At 41.6% G+C, this 22,799-nt stretch overlaps 1 protein-coding gene across 1 annotated transcript in view; it reads left to right on the top strand.

Moving 5' to 3' along the window:
* The window catches only part of KCNN2 (potassium calcium-activated channel subfamily N member 2), a 192,446-nt gene that overhangs the window by 12,000 nt on the left and 157,647 nt on the right, over positions 1-22,799 (top strand). The window lies entirely within an intron of this gene.

Below are 22,799 nucleotides of genomic sequence, written 5' to 3'. Positions count from 1 at the left end.
TATTCATATATTTATTATTCTTTAAAGGCTATGGACACATTTGACATAGAAAAATGAGTTTTACGAATGTTAATGGTGACTTGGAGTTAAAAAAGTTGCACTAAGTTTCAGGCTGAAATCTTCATTCCTTCCTTCCGTCATTCATTTTCAGACCCCCTGATACTTATCACGTAATACATTCTGGATGTGAGTTCTGTGAATCCAGAATGCTGCTGTCTTCACTAGCTCTCATATATCGTCACATTTGTATCCCTGTTCTGCTTTCTCCTTCTCCAACCCATGAGGGATCTCTTCTCCCTTCTGCTGACAGACACTGATGCTAAAGAGTGTGTGATCTCCCCCTGCCCTGCAGAGCCTGCCATGTGTGCTCTCCTCCCGATCTTCACTCTGACACTAACAGCCTGTGTGATTTGCCCTCCCTGAAGACTGATGCTTTCATTCCTCTCCACTTTCTGATCTGCTGTTTACAATTCCCCCTCCCCTTCTTGCTGCTTATCTAACATTGAGGGAGGGGGAGAGCAGAAAGTGCTGACATAGCTAGGAGGATTCGGATTAATTTAAGCATTTGCAGGACACTTGCTGGATAAAGGAGAAGAACAGATTCTACAGCAGCAAAATTATAGGACGTTTTTGATAAAGACTTCTTTAATAAGCAAATTAACAATAATATAAAAAGGATTTTGCAATCGTGTACATAGCGTTTAAATGTGAGGTTCTAAGCACACATTTGTATTAAATTGTGTGAGCCCATCTGCAACGATCAGACAACCTTCTTTAGATGGGTACCCACACTGTATAAGTGTGATCATGTTGCAGTGTCACATTGTACAGTCAGGATAGATGTTACGGAATTCTTATTGTAGCCCTAACGTTATAGGTTCATTGATTGGTAATTAACCCCTTCCTGACATCCGCCGTATGTATAGAGCGGAGGCTGGGGGGAAAGTATGGAGCGGGCTCACGAGCTGAGCCTGCTCCATAAGTTGAGCATGTATGTTACAGCCGGCATTTCAATAGCAAAAGCGGCATCTAAGCGATTTTAGAAAGTGGGGGTGGCACCCTCCGACGTCCCATCGGCCCCGCAGTGACGCGATCATGGAGTTCCAATGATTGTCACGGCAGTCTGGGGTCCCAGTTTCCCAGTACATTTATATGGTACAATAAGTAATGCCATTGAAAACTACAACTTGTTCCCCAAAAACAAGTCCTCATATGGCTATATCGATTGAGAAAATAAAGTTATGGCTTGTGGAAGGTGGGGCGGAAAAAAACGAAAAAACGGCTGTGGATGAAAGGGGTTTTTATTAGGCTGGAGCTAGATGACTATGTTTGTTGTGCTAGCTCTAGGAAAGCAGCTGTCTCGTGGCAGTCACTGTATGTACGTTCAACTGTGATTCAATTTTATTTAACCCTTTAATTACCGGGCCTGAAAAGGCCTTAATGTCCAGCTAAATTGTTTTGTTTTTTTTTTCAAATTCAGTTTTGTTTTATTTTTACATTATAAAAGTAACACAATATACAAAGCAATGAACAATGGGGATGTGAACATCACATCAAAATAGAACAGAACCGAACAGAATACCCGGGACTGCCACGATTGATATGCAACAAGAGCATAATACGAAACGAATATACTGTAGAAATATCATTCCAATTATTAATGTCAATAATAAGATGCACCTTCCCATATCAACTATTAGCATTTGCATTAAAGACCTGAACTATTCTGACCACACAGATGAGTGTACGGCTGGGTTCACACGAGCACATTATGTCCGTATTGGACGGAACGTATTTCGGCCGCTAATCCCAGACCAAACACACTGCAGGGAGCCGGGCTCCTAGCATCATAGTTATGTACAATGCTAGGAGTCCCTGTCTCGCTGCAGAACAACTATCCTGTACTGTAATCATGTTTTCAGTATGGGACAGTAGTTCCACGGAGAGGCAGGGACTCCTAGCATCGTACATAACTATGATGCTAGGAGCCCGGCTCCCAACAGTGTGTTCGGTCTGGGATTAGCGGCCGAAATACGTTCCGTCCATTACGGACGTAATGTGCTAGTGTGAATCCAGCCTAACAAAAACCCAAGATAAGTCAAATCTTGCAGATAACACAATGGGCTGGGAGTCAGGAGTCATGGGTTGTGACATGAAGTCCATCCATAGTGACCAACGAGAAACAAAGCTGGGATACTGATTGTTGCGGGAAGCCAACATTCCTTACCTAATCCAATCTAGATATACTTTGTTAATAAGCTCCTGAGTTGAAAGAGGAGTCGAGGATTTCCATGATCTAGCAATCAAGTCTGGCCGCCATTAATATATGACCTGTGATGGTTCGGATATGTCTCGGAAGATCCAAGATGCCAATAAAACAAAAGACCAGTGCCGGGGATGAGGGGATCATGCAATGCGTAACTTTGGATATTAGAGAGAATGCTCACCTCCCAAAAGTTGTGTACTAATGGACATTTCCACCAAGCATGTAGAAAGTTGCCTCTCTCTCCACAACTGCGCCAACAAAGGGGGGAGTATGACGGATTGTATCTAGAAATTTGAGCATGGGTTTTATACCATTTCATTAGAATTTTAAGAGCAATTTCCCAATGTGTCGAACTGTGGGAGATCTGTTTCGACCCTTTCATGGCCTGTTTCCACTCCAGTATGGTGAGATTTGTTTGCAGCACATCCTCCCACTTCAAGAGGTGTCCCAGTTTTTGAACTAGTTGAGGTTGTTGAAGAGCAGAATAAAACCGGGAAATACTTTTTGGTGTGTTGAGATGTTCTGCTGAAATAATCAAAAGCTGAATTGGGGAGTCTGTTGGCCAAGAATGCAGTAGGTGTCTGACTGAGATACTTGTAGAAGTCTCGGCTTGTAATATGGTATTTATCAACAATATATTTAAACGAGACGAGTGCAGTAGAATCCAAAGTGAGGTTCAGTTGTGATTGCCCGCTTCCTCCCAATTCTGAAAAGTGATGTCAGGGAGATTAGACACCAGGTATCTGAGCGGTAAATCTTTCAGTGACTTAAAGTCTTCAACTTGAGCGTCCACAATCGAATCCTTCCATGCCGGCAAGGAGGCTGAAATAGAGAACGAACAGCCTGGAGGTCACAGTAGATGTTGGTCTTTTGAACTAAGCAGAGAAATCAAAGGAACTACAGCCACATCTCTTTCAATGGCAACCCATCTTAGGTCCAGCTTGTTGGACCACCAGTTTGAGTTGAGAGAGTATTGTATCAACATAGTACAGTCTTATATCTGGGATTTCCATGCCTTCATCAGACCAAGGACGTACCATAGTGGAGCTATGATTCCTAGGTCTCTACCCAGCCAATATAAAATTGGTGATTAGGCTCTGAAGCCTATGCATAAAGGCAACAAATACTGGGATAACGAAAGCACGAAATTAATATAAAATGATTGGTAATATTGTCATTTTTACAATAGACGAACACCCTGCCCAATAAATCATGGGTTTAGAAAATACATCAAGGAGATGAGAATTTTGGGAACGAGTTGTAAATAGTTTTTAGCAAACAAATTTTGAACTGGGACTCGTCAGGGAAATGGCCAAGTATGTCAAGGAACCATCCTGCCAAGTATGGGGGTATTGAGAGGCAAGCAAGTTTTGTGTGGTCTGATCTATCCCAATGTTCAGGATTTGGGATTTGCTAGCATTGACTTTGTAGTATGATATTTTACTGAAGACAAAGAGGACAGACTGTAATACAGGTAGTGATATGAGGGGCTGTGTACACGAGATTATTACGTCATCCAATTTTATGGGTATAGTGACCTACTTGAAGACCATGAATATCTATCTATTGAGGAGCGAATTCTCTCGGCAAGAGCTTAGCATATATTTTAACGTCTGAATTTAAAAGGGAAATGGGACGTAAGTTGGCAGGGGTGACAGGCTCTTTTCTCGGCTTTGGGAGGGTTACGATGGTGGCAACTTTCGGAAAGTTACCTTCCTCTGTAGCCTTGTTGAACACCTGCAATAATGTGGGGCCAAAATTGCCGAATAGCATTTATAATATGAGTTGGAGTAACCATCAGGACCTGGGGCCTTGTGGGGTTTAAGGGAGGAGATACTTTTGGTAATTTCATGGTAAAAGGAGAAGACAAGGTCTCCACCTGTTGGGGGGAGAGCTTAGGGAGAGAAATGGAACCTAAGAATGTTTGTATTTCAGCATTGGTTGGTTTTGTCGTGTCTTTATCGACGTGGATTTTATAAAGACCGCTATAATACAAATGGAACTGTTTCACAATTAACCTGGGATCAATTTTATTATTATGGGCATCCTTCAGCAAGGCTATACGAGATTTGGACGTAGTTAAATTTTTTGGCCAGTTAGGCACCTATTCTGTGGTTATGTACATAGGACTGGAGTTGCAGCCTTTTAAGAGTTTTTTTGTGGTGAGAGACCAGCAAGTTTTGCAGTTGCAGTCTTAAACTACGGAGTTCTGAAGTGAGTTGTGGAGTCTGGGCTTTTTTATTTTTGGCATCTCTATCTGCTATACAAATCTCGAGCTTCCTCCTCTTTTTTTTTTTTTTTTTTTTTTTTTTTTTTTTTTTTTGCAGCTGACCCCACTCTAATAAGCATTCCTCTCATATATGCCTTGTGCGCGTTCCATAGTATGTGTAGATTTTCTACCGACCCTACATTATCTAAAAAATAATTGTTTGAACTATCCTTTGAGGATTGTTGGTTATCAGGATGAGGCAGAATGTAGTCATTAAGTCTCCATATTGGATGGAGAGGAACATTTTTGGTGTATTGACAGGGAAATGGGTGAGTAGTCTGACCAGGATATGATACCAGTGGAGGAAGGGTGGGTCTGGAGAAGTGTTCTGCTAGAGAGTCTCTTTCTCTACCATGCTGATGCCTCCAAACATCCTACGATCCCCTCCATCATGCAGTAGTGGAACAATCGCTGGGGGATTCCTCAAGCTTGAGGTGGTATCTAAAGTAGAGTCTAGGTCTAAATTAAAATCTCCACCTATAATTAGGAGTCCTTGTGCAAGGACCTAAGGACTCCTTTACATTTAGCATGGCAAGAAGCAGTGAAAATGTGAGGATAGCGTTTGTGCAAGAACTGAGGCATTTTGTCTATATGAAAACGCGTACATCGGCAAGGAGTACATCGAAATTTAATAACTTAGCCTCTCTCCATAATAAGCTGTGTTTTTAAAGGGGCTTTTCAGACCCCTAAAGTTAAGTGAGGAAACGGGGTGGAGGATGCAACAGTGTCGGCATGGTGGAGCAGTCCAACACAAAGAGGACAATGACATAGGAACAACCCTTCAAACATACTACAGTATAAATATAATCTGTAGCAGTCACATGGGAGAACCAAAAACATAAGTAGCAAAATACATATCGTAATGCATGTGTACATGCAACAGTAAGTATAGTGCATACTAGCACTGTAGGCTCCGGGGGGGGGGGATACCAATAACGTGGTATATAAGACATACAGTTCCGTAGATAGCGTACTCCATTTTTCTTCTATCTTATTTTAACAGGCACTGTGGTCAGGCGGGAGAGAAATAAGGTTATGCAACCGTCTTACTGCAACTCATGTTCATGAATTTGCGGGGCACCACTCAGGATTGAATCTTGGAGGAGAAGTGCAGTTTTCATGTGGGGAGGGGCATTAGAAGTGTAGATATTCCACTGCTACAATAGAGAAATGCCTTCCTCCACCTGAGAAACAATGTGAGCTGTACCTTTTATAGGAAATCAATAATTTGGTAGGAAATTCCCAATGATACTTGATGTTGTCTCAAAGTGGTTTAGTGACTGGGAATAGATCTTTGCGTGCTTGGAGTGTAGCTGCTGACAAATCTGGGAAGATGGAAATCGAAGCGTATGGAGGAGACAGACGACCGACCATGTTTTCCAGAAGTAAACATAATGAGCTCTTTAACATGGTAAAAATGTACTCTTACTAAAGAGTCTCTGGGCGCTGATGCAGGTGCTTGTTTAGCCTTAGGAATTCTATGGGATCGATCTAGTGTTAGATCCAATTCAACGAGCGTTGGTACTATAGAGAGATACAACTGTTTGATGTATTTTGGGAGATCTGCTGGAGGGACCACCTTCGAGATACCTCGAATTTTAATATTATTCCTCCGCGATCTATCCTCTGCGTCCATTGCTTTAGCCTTGAGCCATTTTACATCCTCCTCTAGTGCAGTATGAGCTTCAACTACTTAATTGTGAGCCGAGGAATACTCTTCCATCTTTCTTTCCAGGTGATCAGTTCTGTCACCTATAGCGGTTATATTAGATTGTAACGTGCGGATCATAGAGGAAATGCTGTTATTGATCCCATTTTGTAGAATAATAAGCATATCTTTGAGAGTGTCCACAGTAATGGGGTCCCCAGAGGATGAAAATTGTGATTTATCATATTGCGGGTTTAAAATGGTGGATAACAATGAAGTATCTCCCTTGCTACTACTTCTTTTTTGTGCAGACCCTTTCTGTTAGGTGAAGCTAGGGGCGAAGCAGTAGATTGTCTTTTTTGACCTTCAGGACTATGGGTAGTCTCGGTTGGGGAGTCATCTGTACCCGTAGCAGGAGAGTGAGAGTCCATAGAAGGGTTGAGTGAAGGGGTGATCCCCTCTGAATGATGGGCTAGTGAAGGAGGCGATGCATTATGCCCCTCTTTTTCTGGAGCTGTAGAACCGAAGAATTCGGTCCGTTTCCTTGGTGCTACTGGCTTCCCTTTTCTGCTGGCCATAGTTTGAGTCAGTGTGGTTTGGGGAGCAGAAGGGTGCCTGGTGTCAGTATGTACTGCAACCTCTGGAATTCTGTCCAGAAGGTAAACTAGCCTTATGGTGAGTTCAACCACAGATAAAAAGTAAGGCAGGGTACAGCAGTCCACTCACCCCTTTTATTTGGATGTCTTAAAGGGATCCTGTCATCAACATCTTACCTGTTAAACTCGCCTGACCCCTCAATGGCTGCAGCTGTCCAGAGTTCGTTCCTGTTCTCTTCTTTCTTGAAGTCCTCCTCTGTCAGTAAATATAGTTGTTTAAACTCTTCCCGCCTTTTATGGTAATTATTTTTCCCTCTGGGATGCAGCTTCTTAACCCCGCCCACCGTTGCCACCTGTCTGGCCCTGACTGGCTAAGGAGCTGTCATTCAAAAAGAAGGAGGTGGAGTCCACTCTGAGATGCTGGAGGAATGAAAATCGGACTCTTTTCAGATGAAGATTTGACTCTTTTCTGCTCATTTGCATATGGATTGGGACCACTGAAAAACGGAATACTAAAGCTACAGAGCTTACTTAGAACATATTTATAGCTTAGATGACAATGATTTTTCACCCACTTTCACCAGGTATTGCTGGCTTTATAGCTAAAATGCTGGTGACAGGTTCCCTTTAAAGATGCTTGTAGTTTCCAAGTATTGCACCGCCCTCAATGGCGGCAATGAGACAACGATATTGGAAAAGGCCGTCCACGAGAAGCCAGGCAGAGTAGCAGAGACCGCACAGTCCAGGATTTCTGAGATCCTCCGGTGCTGAAGCCCGCAATGAGAAACAGATCATGGGTTGTAAGGAAGAGCGGCAAGATGGTGTCACTGGTGAGCCGCTCCGCGAGGTATTGCAGGCCCTAAGATTTAACTTGCTGAATATCAGAATGCTGAAGAGGTACCGGTGCCTCCCCAGGTCCACAGTAGCTAGTTTCACAGATTTTTAAATGTTTAGAATAGCGTTGAGTTGAGCCATTGTGAGCTGCTTTTCAGTGGGTGCACGAGAGTCAAGCAGCCATCCGCTTCAGCGGCCAGGCTCCGCCCCCCCCCCAATTTTTTTTTCCCTTTTACCTCTCGGCCTTTCAGCAGCCATAACTTTTTTTTTTTTTTTTTCATTTACATGGCTGTATGAGGCCTTGTTTTATGCGGGAGAAATGCTATTATTTTTTTCCCACAGAGTGGGGGTAGAAAAAATATATTTTTACAGCGTGAATATAGGAAAAAGAGATTGTCAGCATCGTTTTTCTTCCGTTCACGTTCACGCTAAATAACCTTTTAGATAAATTCTTCAGGTTATTACGGTCGTTTAGATACCTGATATGTGTATGTTTTTTTGTTTTCTTTTAATGTAGGGGCAATAAAATATGACTTTTTTTTTTTTTTTTATTTTTTTTTTGGGACATTCTTTTTTTATTTATTTCATTTTTTTGTTACTTTTTTGGAATCCCATTAAGGTATTCTCTTTATTTACAACTCTATTTTTTACTTATAATGTATTAGCATACTCTTGTATGCTAATACATTACGCAGGCTGCTTTTAGGGCAGCACATAGTGTACCCTAAGAGCAGGCTTACTGAACAGACAGCCCTGGGGTCCTTTCTAGGTCCCCAGGGCTGACTGCAGAGGGATTCCCTAGTCTTTGATCTCATCACCGGGTTTCAGGTGATGCGATCAAAGAGGGGAGTTCCCTTTGATCATGCCGCGGTCCCGGACCGCGGCGATCAAAGGGTTAAACAGCTGGGGTCCGAATGTGTTTTACCCCCACCCCCCCCCCCCCCCCCGACATTTACACCACCTCCACCAGCCTGGACACTTGACACCTGACAAAGGGTTTATCTATTCATGCTGCTTGCGCCAAATTCTGTCCCTCCAATCGACATTTTTGCACTCATTTGCCCTGTGGATTCTTGCCTATCTGTTTTTCTTAGACCGCAATGGCACTGGAACTGGTCGTCTGCTTTTATAGCCCATCTGTGCTAAGGAGCGACTAGTGCGTTCGAACACAATAGTTGGAGCTCCAGCATTGTGTTCGGCTGCAATATGCTCGTAAAGTAGCCTTTTAGTTTGCGATATATACATTGTGTCTGTTCGATATACATACATACACCAGTTTGTTTTAGACATTACTCGCTGCTTCATATCATTCCTCTACAAAACTCAGTGGGATAGATTTATTAAAACTAGTGGAAGGCAAAAGTGGAGTAGTTGCCTATAGCAATTCATCAGATTCTGCCTTTAAATTCTCTGAGGCCCTTTGGGAAACCAGCAATCTGATTGGCTGCCATGGGTAACTACTCCACTTTTGCCTTGCACCAGTTTTGATATGTCCACTAATATATGACTGTAATTATATATATATTTTTTTCGGCGGGTGTCTTAATGTATTCATTTGTTAATTAACATTTCAGATGTAAAGGAATTCTGCAAAGCTCTACCTGACGTTTTAATTTGAGTAATGGTGTATTTATAGTGATGGAATATCCGGTTTCCTCTACGGTCAGTTGCCATGGTACATGTTGGCCATATCACTGAATAACATCTCTATTTTTCAGCTATTATTTAACCACCTTGAACATTCATCAAATTTCTTTAGCCTTTGCATGGATATATTTCTGATCTCTATTAATCAAACAATAAACATGTTTCTAAATGGAAAATTGTAAAGGCTATGGAAACCTTTTTTTTATAATTAAATTAATGTATTTGGGGACTTTATGCACTTTTTGATTTGACTTTTTTATTAAATTTTTTTTTTCTTTACTTCTGAATTGACGGCTCGGCTGATAGCGGGATTCTGCGTGTCTCTGACACACAGGATCCACCTAATATCAATCACATCTAAGTTGATCAAATCTGCGTGGAATTCAGATCATGCTGCAGATTTTTAAATCTGCAGCATGCTAATTCTTTGAGGAAATGTTATGTATTTTCACCCTTGCAATGCAAATTATAATACCTCAACTGCAGCAGAACCTTTTCTTAAAGGTTAAGGCCAGGATCCACTTCTGACTTTTGCTAAAAAAGTGGAACCAAAAACTGCATCATAAGTACGTGTGTGATCCAAGCCTAAGGAAGAGATTCCTGTCCACTGTTGACTGATATGAAACACCCATGCCCTACATCATATGAGGTGTAGTATACCTACATGAAGAACACCATGAAAGAAATTCCCCAGATACATTTATCGCAGTCACAAAATCTGACCCATCACATAATAACCCATGGGGAAAGACGCATGGTAATAACGGTGAACCCGCTGATTAATTACAAAAACCTATAAATCGGAGTCTGACACACCAAAAATAACTTTAAAATAGAAAATTTATTGAATACATCTAAAAAATGCCACAAAAGTTAAAACAGAGATGATATCCACAGTACAGAAAGACAACCAGATTAATTGTATATAATAATTCCAGATATATGGGTAAAGGGCAACACTGTTCAGATACAGGAATACATCCACAGTGGGTTACAATTGTGTAGCGTCATATACATATTCTGATACATTCACCAGCAAAATGGGCTATTCAGCACATAGGGCAAAACTCCCCCGTATGTATCTCTTTCACATTTTTAAAGTATAAATTAAGTAAGCATCAATGAGTAACGTACAAAAGTATAAATACCCCTGAATAAGGCCAGATGCAAAAATCAGTAAAGAAACAATACAAATACTAGTACCATGCACAAGTAAAATACATGGCTCAAATTTAAACAAGTGAAAACAGACACATGAAATACGAGCAGGGCAATAGCTGTAATGTCAGCCCCAGTTACAGACACTCAAACACCCATTAGATTAAATATGGTAGAAAAAAGCTTTTGCTGGAACACAGACATATGCTGGAAGCGGAGTTCATACCCATTGTGACAGGTCACCGTCTCTGGTGTCAACCCCGACGCGCGTTTCGGCCCGGAAGCCTTAGTCTGGGGGTGGCATATGTCTGTGTTCCAGCAAAAGCTTTACTCATTGATGCTTACTTAATTTATACTTTAAAAATGTGAAAGAGATACATACGGGGGAGTTTTGCCCTATGTGCTGAATAGCCCATTTTGCTGGTGAATGTATCAGAATATGTATATGACGCTACACAATTGTAACCCACTGTGGATGTATTCCTGTATCTGAACAGTGTTGCCCTTTACCCATATATCTGGAATTATTATATACAATTAATCTGGTTGTCTTTCTGTACTGTGGATATCATTTCTGTTTTAACTTTTGTGGCATTTTTTAGATGTATTCAATAAATTTTCTATTTTAAAGTTATTTTTGGTGTGTCAGACTCCGATTTATAGGTTTTTGTATTATATGAGGTGTGTATTATGCAGCAGCTCTGGCAAAGTACTGTATAAAACACACTGCAGCTGCTGAACCTCTTTTCTTTAAATAGAGCGAGAATGTTACATGTCAGTCAGCAATTAGCACAGAAGGGACTTCATGCAAAAAATGATCTATGATAAGTAGAGCCTATTTGATGCCACTCATCCGGGGCGGATTAAGGGTACCATGGGCCCCGGCACTTTTTCAAGTCTGCCCCCCCCCCCCCCAACTCTGAAGATAGAACTTTGAAGATGCTGTACCGTATATGTTTGCAGATTCCTGTTTAGTCGGACAAAGATCTGGAACGGTATTGAAATAGTGTAAAAGCAGAATGAGCCATAGAGAAGAGAAAAAGCAGAATACTTTGAGACCAGTGATCAGGAGCTTTATAACTTTTTTAATTTTTACGTCAATGGAGTGTTGTGTGAAGGATTATTTTTTTTTTTGCGGGAGGAGTTTCGTTTTTATTGGCAACATTTTCAGTACCATATAATGGGTGAATTGGAAAAAACTGAGATTCCTCCCATGTTTTTTTGGGTTTAGTTTCTACTGTATAAATCTACTTTTACCTCAAAAGAAGGTAAATATATACAGTCCCAGAACCAAGCTCAGTACATAAATACAGCCCCAGAGCCAAGCTCCGTACATATATACAGCACAAGAACCAAGCTCCGTACATAAACAGTGTCAGAACCAAGCTCAGTACATATATACAGCACCAGATCCAAGCTCAGTGCATATATACAGCACCAGAACAAATACAGTTCAGTACAAAGAACATTTGCAAATTCAGTTTAACCCCTGCCGTATGAATTTGTACGACATAAAACGACAGCTCCCAGTATAGCCTGAACAATGGTTAAAATATGCTGGGAGTTACTGTTTAAACAAAAAGAATGCTACCATCCGTCATCTCGCTGCAGATCATACAGTGACTGCAGTACTGATCAGTCAAGGAGAGAATAAACATTTACATTGAGTGACTCACAGGTGTCGTCTCAGATTCATTTTAGTTATTTTTCGCTTTTCTCCATCCGGTCCAGACCTCTATGAAATCTTCTCCCGGGCACGGAGTTTGCAGCTCAGATTTCTTCGGCTCCTCACTTTTCCAAAATTTTCGCACATATAAACGAAGATAAAATTCTCATGATGCCACACTCTATGCTCCTAAATATAATTGTATCATACACTGTGCCCCTGAATATAATAGTACTATACACTGTGCCCCCGAATATAATAGTACTATACACTGTGCCCCCGAATATAATAGTACTATACACTGTGCCCCTGAATATAATAGTATTATACACTGTGCCTATGAATTTAATTGTGTTAAACACTGTAAAGTAAAACACCACACACTAACAATGCCCCCTGTAGATAGCACCAGTCACAATGCCCCTTGTATATAGTGCCAGTTACAATGCCCTCTGTAGATAATGCTCCCTGTAGTTAGCGCCAGTTACAATGCACTCTGTAGATAATGGCCCTTGTAGATGGGGCCAGTCACAATGCCCCCTGTAGATAGTGCCAGTTACAATGTTCTCTGTACATAATGCCCCCTGTGGTGCCAGTTACAATGCCCTCTGTACATATTGCCTTTGTAGAATGTGACAGTTACAATGCCCCTTGTAGATGGTGCCAGTCACAATGCCCCCTGAAAATAGCGCCAGTTACAATGTCCTATGTAGATAATGCCCCCTGTAGATAACGCCAGTTACAATGCCCTCTGTAGATAATGCTCCCTGTAGTTAGCGCCAGTTACAATGCACTCTGTAGATAATGGCCCTTGTAGATGGGGCCAGTCACAATGCCCCCTGTAGATAGTGCCAGTTACAATGTTCTCTGTACATAATGCCCCCTGTGGTGCCAGTTACAATGCCCTCTGTACATATTGCCTTTGTAGAATGTGACAGTTACAATGCCCCTTGTAGATGGTGCCAGTCACAATGCCCCCTGAAAATAGCGCCAGTTACAATGCCCTATGTAGATAATGCCCCCTGTAGATAACGCCAGTTACAATGCCCTCTGTAGATAATGCCCCCTGTAGCTATTGCCCCCAACACTGCCCAGAAAAAGAAAAACAATCTCACCTGTCCCCGTTCCCACACCTTCCTCCAGCGACGCAGGAGTTGTCAGAGACCAGACGGCGTAATCCAGCGTAACGGCGCAGTCGCGTGAGGACATCTATACATGAAGTTTTGTGTAATTGTTCTCCAAAAAGAGGCATGGTGCAGCGGTTTTTCTTCATTTAAAGTGTGCCCAATTTAGAAATCCCATTTTCATATACCATATTTGGGAATTCTGATTTAATAGAGGGGGTGCCCTGTTCAGCATACTCTTCTCTTATCTAGAGTGCAGAACGGTTATAAAGAGCATCTCTCGCCATTCCGTCTTGTCCTGCATTACACAGACCACTCATTGATCTGAAAGGGCACTATGCAATACTTAATTTCCACTGCGGTGGTGGCGCTGCAAGGAAATTGAACACTTCCTGCAAGGTTTCCCCACAGATTACAGCTGATTGCTGGGGATCCCAGCAGGGTGACACTTTGTGATCAGAACAAGTAGCTATTGTCCAAAAGGGGGGAACCCTTTTAAATCCTTAAGGACACAGCCAGTTTTTGCCTAATGGACCAGGCCATTTTTTTTCAAATCTGACATGTCACCTTGTGATAATAACTTTGGAATGCTTTTATTTTTTCAAGCGATTCTGCGATTGTTTTCTCGTAACACATTGTACTTTAAGTTAGTGGTAAAATTTGGCCGATACGTTCAGTGTTTATTTGTGAGAAATACCAAAATTTCGAGAAAATGTGCAAAAATTAGCATTTTCCTAAATTTAAATGTATCTACTTGTAGAACAGATAGTAATACCACACAAAATAGTTACTAGCTCACATATCCCATATGTATACTTTTATGTTGGCATTGTTTTTTGAACTTTCCTTTTATTTTTCCAGGATGTTACAAGGCTTAGAACTTTAGCAGCAATTTCTCACATTTTCAAGAAAATTTCAAAAGGCCATTTTTTTCAGGGACCAGTTCAGGTTTGAAGTGCCTTTGATGGCCTTATATATTAGAAACCCCCCTATAAGTCACCCCATTTTAAAACCTGAACCCCTCAAAGTATTCAAAACAACATTTAGAAAGTTTTTTTAACCCTTTTAGTGTTTAACAGGAATTAACGCAACGTGGAGGTGAAATTTACAAATTACGTTTTTTTTGCAAAAAATCTGTTTTAATTCACTTTTTCTGTAACACAGAAGGTTTTACCAGAGAAACACAACCCCATATTTATTGCCCAGATTCTGCAGTTTTTAGAAATATCCCACATGTGGCCCTAGTGTGCTAATGGACTGAAGCAGCGGCCTCAGAAGCAAAGGAGCACCTTGTGGATTTTGCGGCCTCCATTTTATTAGAATACATTTTGGGCACCATGTCCGGTTTGAAGAGGTTTTGTGGAGCCAAAACAGTGGAACCCCCCCCCCCCAAAAGACACAATTTGGCAAACCACACCCATCAAGGAATTTATCAGGGGCTATAGTGAGAATTTTAACCCCACAGTTTTTTTGCTGTATTTAGTGGAATTAAGATATAAAAATGAAAAATCTAAATTTATTCCAATAAAATGTAGAAATCTTCAATATTTACAAGGCATAAAGGAGAAAAAGCACCCCAACATTTGAAAATTGATCCGGATTACGGCAATACCACGTATGTGGTAATAAACTGTTGTTTGGACCCATGGCAGCCCTCAGAAGGGATTGGAGCACCATTTGGCTTTTGGAGCTCCAGTTTTGCTGGAATGGTTTTCATTTGCCATGTCACATTTGCAAAGCCCCCGAGGGACCAAAACAGTGGAAACCCACAAAAATTAACCTCATTTTGGAAACTAAAGCACTCAAACAATTTATCGAGGGGTATAGTGAGTACTTAGACCCCACATGTTTTTTGCGGAATTTAGTCGAATTGGGCGTGAAAATGAATATCAACATTTTTTCCACTAAAATATTGACATTTTTCATTTCTACAAGGGTTAAAGGAGATAAAGCACCCCAATACTTGTAAAGAAATCTCCCCCGAGTATGGCAATATCCACATTTGGTCGTTAACTGCTATTTGGATACACGGCAGGGCTCAGAAAGGCAGGAGCGCTACTTGGCATGCAGATTTTGCTGGAATGGTTTTTGGATGCCGTGTCGTTTTTCAAAACCCATGCTAGACCAAATCAGTGGAAACCCCCCAAAAGTGACCCAATGTTGGAAACTACACCCCTGAAGGAAGTTATTGTGGGGTATAGTGAGCATTTTGACCCCACAGACTTTTTGCTGAATTTAGTGGAATTGTGCTGTGAAATTTCTGACAAAACGTGGACATTTGAAATTTTTAAAAGGAATAAAGGAGAATAAGCACACCAACATTTGAAAAGTTGAGAATGGCAGGAGCGCTATTTGGCATGCAGATTTGGCTGGATTGTTTTTTTGGTGCCAAGTCGCATTTGCAAAACCCTTTTATTTTATTATAGTTTTTATTAACTTCAAACTTTTATTTTTACACTTGTTTTATTCAACTTTTTTATTAACTTTATTTGTCCCACTAGGGGACTTGAAGGCCTGCACCTCTGATCTTTACTCGAATACATTGAACTACCCACGTAGTGCAATACATTAGAGCTGTCAATCATTCACTGACAGCAAGCCTATTATGCCCTGTCTCCGGGCGGGGCCTAATAGGCTATCGTACGTGGCAGACCAGGAGATCATTGTTAGGCCTCTGGTTGCCATAGCATTGATCGGCATCCTCCCGATCATATTGTTTCAATGCCGATCGCTAGAAACCACTAAGATGCCGCAATTGCTTTTGATCGCGGCTTATAAGGGGTTAATGGCAGGGATCTGAGCTAGCTCCATTCCCTACCTTTACAGCAAGGTATCGGCTGTAACATACAGCCGACACCCGCGGATGATGTCGCAGGCTCTGCTTCTGAGCCTGCTCCATCTTCCTTTTGTGGCCGGAAGCCTTTTAGGCCCGCCTCTTGGCAGGACGTAGCAGGCTTTCGTACTTGGCAGACAGGAGGCCATTGTTAAGCTTTCGGTCTGCCATAGCAGTCATCGGAACCCCGCGATGCTAGTAAACACCATAGATGCAGTTCTCGCTTTTGAGCGCTGCATCTAAGGGTTGATCGGCCGGATCAGAGACCAGCTCCAGTCCTGGCCATGCAGCAAGGTGTCAGCTGTAATATACAGCTGACGATGGTGCGGGCTCCGCTTCTGAGCCCGCATGAGCAACACAACGTACCAGTACGTTGAGTTGCGTTAAGTACCTAACGACAACAACATACTAGTATGTTGGATGTCGTTAAGGTGTTAACAGCGTGTTTTCTTTTCAACATACGGCCGTTTCAATAGGATTGATTTAGTAAATATGATTGGCGGCTTTCCTTTTATTACTATTTATATATTCGTTCTTTTTAGTTTTTTTAAAATTGTGTTTCAAACCATTTTTATCATATCATGTAAATTGTTGGCTAAAATGTAACGATTCAAAATGAAGTCATATACAGTATATTATTGTAAGATGTGTGTGTTTTATATATAATATGTCAGGAGTTTACTTTACTTTTAACATTCCCTTGCATAAATGAGCCCTCATAGTGAAGTTCCGGCTTTGTGTTAAGCCATACAGCAATAATTGTTGCGATTTGCTAATTTACGAGTGACCCTAAAGATTATTGCCGAGTCTTAATGCATAAAAAGATCAACATTTAGTTCTAAAATTATCATTCTTTTGACAAGAATTAGTGGTTCATACACTAGTCATTACTAAATGTTACTTGTTCGACATAATACACATGGTGCTGGGATGAAATTTGTGTTAGAAAATGGCGACATAAGAACCACTGATCGTTTGTTGGTAGTTTGAATATTTTATGTGTGTAAATTGGTCTTCTTTAAAAGTAACTTAAATAAAATCAAGTAACATTCCACCTCCAGTACCAAGATTCTAAAAAGGACTAGCCTTACTGGAAACCCAAATATAATGTAATTATCAGTAACATCCCTTTATTCAGAACGCAACTACCATAAGAACCTGTAGCACTGGAGAAAAATGTAAGAATACCTGCAGATTCAGTCTGCTTTATGCAAATACTGTTGAAGCCTTTATTCTATTAATGGGTCTGCATAGTAAGTTTGAGGGGTCTAAATGTTCTACCTCTTATCAGAATATTCAGAAAATTAACCCCTTAATAACACTGGCAATTTTCATTTTTTCCTTAACGCCTTCCAAAAGTCATAACTTTTTTTTATTTTTATTTTTTTGTCGACATAGCCATAGAAGAGCTTGTTTTTTGCAGGACAAGTTGTAGTACACCATTTAATGTACCATGTGATAGGAAACGAAAAAATAATGTTTTTGTGAGGTGAAATGGACAAAAGCGATTTTGCGCTATTTTTGGGGGTTTCGTTTTTACGGCCTACATCGTGTAGTAAAAACGACATGTTCACTTTATTGCAATTAAATACCAAATTTATAGTATTTTTACATTTAACCACTTTTATGTAAAAAAAAAAAAAGGAAAAAAAAAAAGTTTTGTGTTGCCTTATTCTGAGAGCTAGAAAGCTGTTTGCTTATTTAGACACGCTGAGTCAAAAACTTCTGAAAATACGGAGCTGTTTTCGCTGCGTTTTTTACGGCTGTTTTTGGAGCGGTTTTCAATAGAATCTATGAAAAACGTCCCAAGAAGTGATCTGCACTTCTTTTTCGCGGCCGTTATTTTACTCAGCCTTTTTTCAAAATGGTCGCGCAAAAAAACGGCCCGTCGGAACAGAACGCCGTTTTTCCCATTGCAATAAATGGGCAGATGTTTGGAGGCGTTCTGCTTCCGATGTTTCGGGTGTTTACGACCCAAAAAACGGGCGAAATAGCCCGTGTGAACATACCCTAACTGTTTTACTTTTCTGTCGATTTTGTTGGTGTGATGGCTTTTTTTTTTTTTTTGCAGGCTGAGTTGTAGCTTTAATTGGTACAATCTTTGGGTACATGCAACATTTTTTGTTCAGCTCTTATTCCATTTTTTGGGGATTCTAAGTGACCAAAAAATCAGCAATCTGGTTTTTTTATTTATTTAATTTTTCATGACGTTCATCCACCAAGCAGATTAAATAACATTATATTGTAATAGTTCGGACTTTTACGGACAGGCGATAACAGTTATGTTAACTTTTTTTTTTTTTTAGCATTACTTTAAGGGAAAAAAATGGGAAAGGGTTTTTTTTGGGGTATATTGAAAGAAACGTTTGTTTTTTTTTTTTTGTTTTTTTAAAGTTCGCCTTTAGGGAAGCACCCCCCTTTTTTTGTGCAACCCTTTGACAGATATTTCTTCTCCTACGACGGTGTCCACGACAACAATCTTCAAATCTCCATGGTAGTTGAGCGGGGCTTTCAGAAAAGGGGTTTCAAATAAAGAACTACTTTACCCACAACAAGCATGACATGTTACTCCTTTTCTTCACACAATAGCTAATGCAGTGTAATTGTTTAATTATGATAGATGATGATTTCTCTTGCTTGTTTATCCAGTGAGAACATTTACAATGCATTTACAATTTGAACTATGCTCGTAATTTTACAATGTATATCTAACTGCAAGTAAAAGAACAATCCTGATATTTTTTTTAATCTCCCATATTTCCAACATTTATGTTTGTTGAAAAAGTTATTTCAAATACATAACATTTGTTAACACTCTTTTTGCACCTGTGATCACGTGAACAGGGGGTTATTGTTGTATTTATACTGTTTATCGTAGTTCAGCAAGACACAGATCAGCTCCAATTGTATCACATGTTAGGCGGCCTATTTACATGACTTTTATTTTTAATGTTTTGCATTTACTTTGGAAAAGCTCCCGACGTACATGATATACATCTCCATAGGACTCCACTGTCAGAGTCCAAAAAAGTGCCCTTTTGATGTCCGTCTGTAGTTTACTTCAAGAATAAGATATTGAATAGCATAGTGGACTACACTATTCCATGCCGCAGAGTCCAATAAAAAAGCGTATACATAAAACAAACACTTATTTTTAAAAAAAAAACATGGTAGCCTATGTGTGACGGATGCCATCCGTTACAGGCATCCGTTAAATGGATACGTCATGAACTTTTCAAAGGCTTTTCATGACATATATGCATTATGAGTGACGGATGCCTAACAGTGGCATCCGTGACCCATAGGCTATAATGGTATCCGTTTAATGGATACTTCATGAAAGGGTAATGCGAGTTCACAGCCTTTAACGTATATGTCAAGAGCTGTTCCCTGCGTATACGTCAAACCACTGGCGTAGCTATAGGGGTCGCAGCGGTCGCAGTTGCGACCGGGCCCATAAGCCTGGGGGGCCCACGGGCCCCCGTTGCCATACAGCATGTTTTCTAACTAAATCTTTTGTGCCGTGAAGCCGGCAGTTCCGGGTTACGGTCACATGGTACACTTAGTGTACCATGTGACCGTGTTGTCACGTGACAAGGCTTCCAGACAGAGCAGAAGAGTCGGTGCGGAGGACTCCAGGTAAGCTGCAGTGTAATGTAATGTATTGTGTTGTAACGTTATGCATTGTAATGTAATGTAATGTGTTGTGATGCCTTGTAATGTATTGTGTTGTATGCGGTGGAGAGGGGGGGAGCGTTAAATCACAGCCCCCCCCCCCCCTCCTCCACCGCAAACTGCACAATACAGTATAGTACACGAGTGTATGAGAGCGGGGCTGCGGCTGTGTAATACAGTCACTGCCCCGCTCCTGAGTCCTGACATGTGCGCGCCGTCAGGATGATGTGATGCGGCCGGCGCTGCACTAATGAGCGTCGGCACTGAAGACAGAACATGGTGGGCGCGCTACAAAACACCCCCATGTTCTGTCCCCAGGGCCTGAACCGCCGCTCATTAGTGCAGCGCCGGCCGCATCACCTCATTATGACCGCGCGCGCACTTATATCAGGAGCGGGGCAATGGCTGTATTACACAGCTGCAGCCCCGCTCTATAACGGCGGAGATCAGAGAAACCTCTCATCTCCGCCGCTATTCTCCTGAATGCTGCGATCACAGCGGACTGCAGCATTCAGGGGAAAATGAGAAGGGGGGATGCCCCTGGATCGCGTCACGGGGAATTCCTGTGATGCGATTAAGGGACATACCATATATGGGCAGACAGCCCAGGGTCTGTTGAAGGACCCCAGGGCTGTCCTACAATATTTCCTGTTAGGGCATACTGAGGTATGTCTTAACAACTGCCTGTGTACTATCCGTACACAGGCTAATGTACTGGCATATAGCTATAGGCCAGTACATTGAAGTTTAAAAATAAAATAAAAACAAAGTAATGTTAAATAAAAAAATTACACATTCACCTTTTTTATAATAAACATTAAAATAAGTCTCAATACATAAAACATACACATAATCGGTATTGGCGCGGGCGTAATAACCTGCACAACAATTTTTTTGCATCATTTATGATGTGTACTCTGTAAAAAAATAAAAATTGCTTTCTATCACTTAGGCCCCATTCACACGACCGTGCCCGCAATCACGGCCCGTGATTGCGGGCACGGCCGGCCGCCGACTGCCACCCGCATTTTCGGGCTGTGCTCCCATACAAAGTATGGGAGAACGGCCCGCAAAATGCAAAAGGACGGACATGTTCCATAATTTTCGGCACATTTCTACGGCACGGACACCCATCCGTAGCGCTACGGAAATGTGTCCACGCTCAATGAAAGTGAATGGAGGTTATTTACGGTCGTGTGCATGGGGCCTAATTGTGAGGCACAAGGTGCGATCATGAATTTAACCTCCATGTGCCTCACATTAATAGTAATTAACCCCATCATGTACCTTACACATTAACCCATTATGACTGAGAAACATGATGAGGTTAATTACTATTAATGTGAGGCACATTCAAAATTCATCATCACACCTCGTGCCTCACATCATAAAATGGAATAACTTTTTTTTAAATTTTTATTACTGTTGGCAAAGTAAACAAAGTATCGGTATCGAAGTCCAAATTTTGATATCGTGACATCCCTACACTGTGGGTCGCGTCCCCCTGGGGGTTCGTGAGTCACTCACCGAGGTCCCGGTTCCAATCAATGCTGGAGCAAGGAGCTGACATCTCCTTGATCCAGCATTCCCTGTGCCGTGAGCGGCTCGACGCAGGCAGGCGGGATGTAGCGACATCATCGCGCCTTCCTGCGCCGAGTCACTCATAGTACACACCGGAGGAGGCGAAGGATCCTCCACTCGACGTGGGAACGGGGATAGGTAAGTAATCATGCACATATGGGGGCATTATACTGTATGGGGGGGCTGATATTGCGGGGGGGGGGGCATTATACTGTATGGGGGGCTGATATGGGGAGCATTATACGGTATGGGGCAATTATGGGGGGGCAGTATACATTATGGGGCATTATACTGTGTGGGGGCAGCTATGGGAGCATTAACTGTGTGGGGGCATTATACTATGGGGGCTGTTGGGCAAGGCGTCTGGGCATAGGAGCGCGCAAGGGTCTGATGATAATGGTGGTGCTGGGGAGGGGTACGGAGGCCCAAGCTGAATTCTTGTCCCCGGGCCCATGAGCCTTTAGCTACGCCCCTGCGTCAAATGTAGGCAAATAAACGTGATGTGAATGGTGCCTTACACTATGGCCTCAGTACCTAGAGCTGATGTGACAGTTAGCCCTGGCAGATCCCAGACTCCCTACAGATCGATATTACAGACCCATAGGCACTCCATGTGTTAATGTATAGTGCCTCTAACAGCAAACATATTCTCCTCTAAAAGCAATGCTTCTAGGGCACTATACCTCCTCATAAAATCAGTGGCACATGAAGGTACAGTATGGGCCTATTGCAGGCTATAAGCACCATATTACAGATCCACACACCATACTGAGGAAAACTGTGCTTTGACATATTTTTAAATGTATATTTTCTTGTATATGTAAGATACACTCAATAATACTGTAAACTATATAAATAATTTAGCAAATCATCAGCCTGGACTCGCAGCCTCCAAACGGATCCATGAACATCACAATCTTGTGCTACTGGGCCCTATAAATGAATGGGTTGTCTCTCACAAAATGAAGGCAGCCATACACGTAGGATCACATTGTTGGGCTTCAATTAGAAGGACACTCCATCCTATTTATGCTTTGTGAATAAGTAGTTAGCATGGCACTTGCTCCTGCACAAGATATTTGCTGCATGACGTAATAAAGAGTGAAATGTCATGTGACATAAGATGGGGCTGAAAGCAATGCAGCTGTAAGATTTGCTGAGATGATCCTGGGAGTCATTTCATGCTAATCCCCCCCCCCCCCCAGCCATTTCTTTGTGGCTCAGTCTTAAAATTTATTTTATTAGCAAATATGTATATTATTAAAGTTTATACTTCTAGCTGATAAAACCTCCTTAGCATATGCTAGACACAGACAAATTATTTTGGTTCTGCTCCAATGTCACGGTTCTGGGGTATGTGGACCTACTAGGCCGCTCCGCTATAGCGGAGTGGCAGCTGGCCAAACAGTCATTGACAGTCTAGCACAAAGTACCTGTATGAGAGTCTAGACTTGAGGTGTAGCAGATGCTTTGGCACAGAAGACACTTGGCGTGGCAGATGG

This window comes from Rhinoderma darwinii, chromosome 1 (genome assembly GCF_050947455.1).
Source record: "Rhinoderma darwinii isolate aRhiDar2 chromosome 1, aRhiDar2.hap1, whole genome shotgun sequence".
Lineage (NCBI taxonomy): Eukaryota > Metazoa > Chordata > Amphibia > Anura > Rhinodermatidae > Rhinoderma > Rhinoderma darwinii.
The sequence above is the reverse complement of the archived record's forward strand: the minus strand, read 5'-3'. Positions and strand labels throughout refer to the sequence as shown.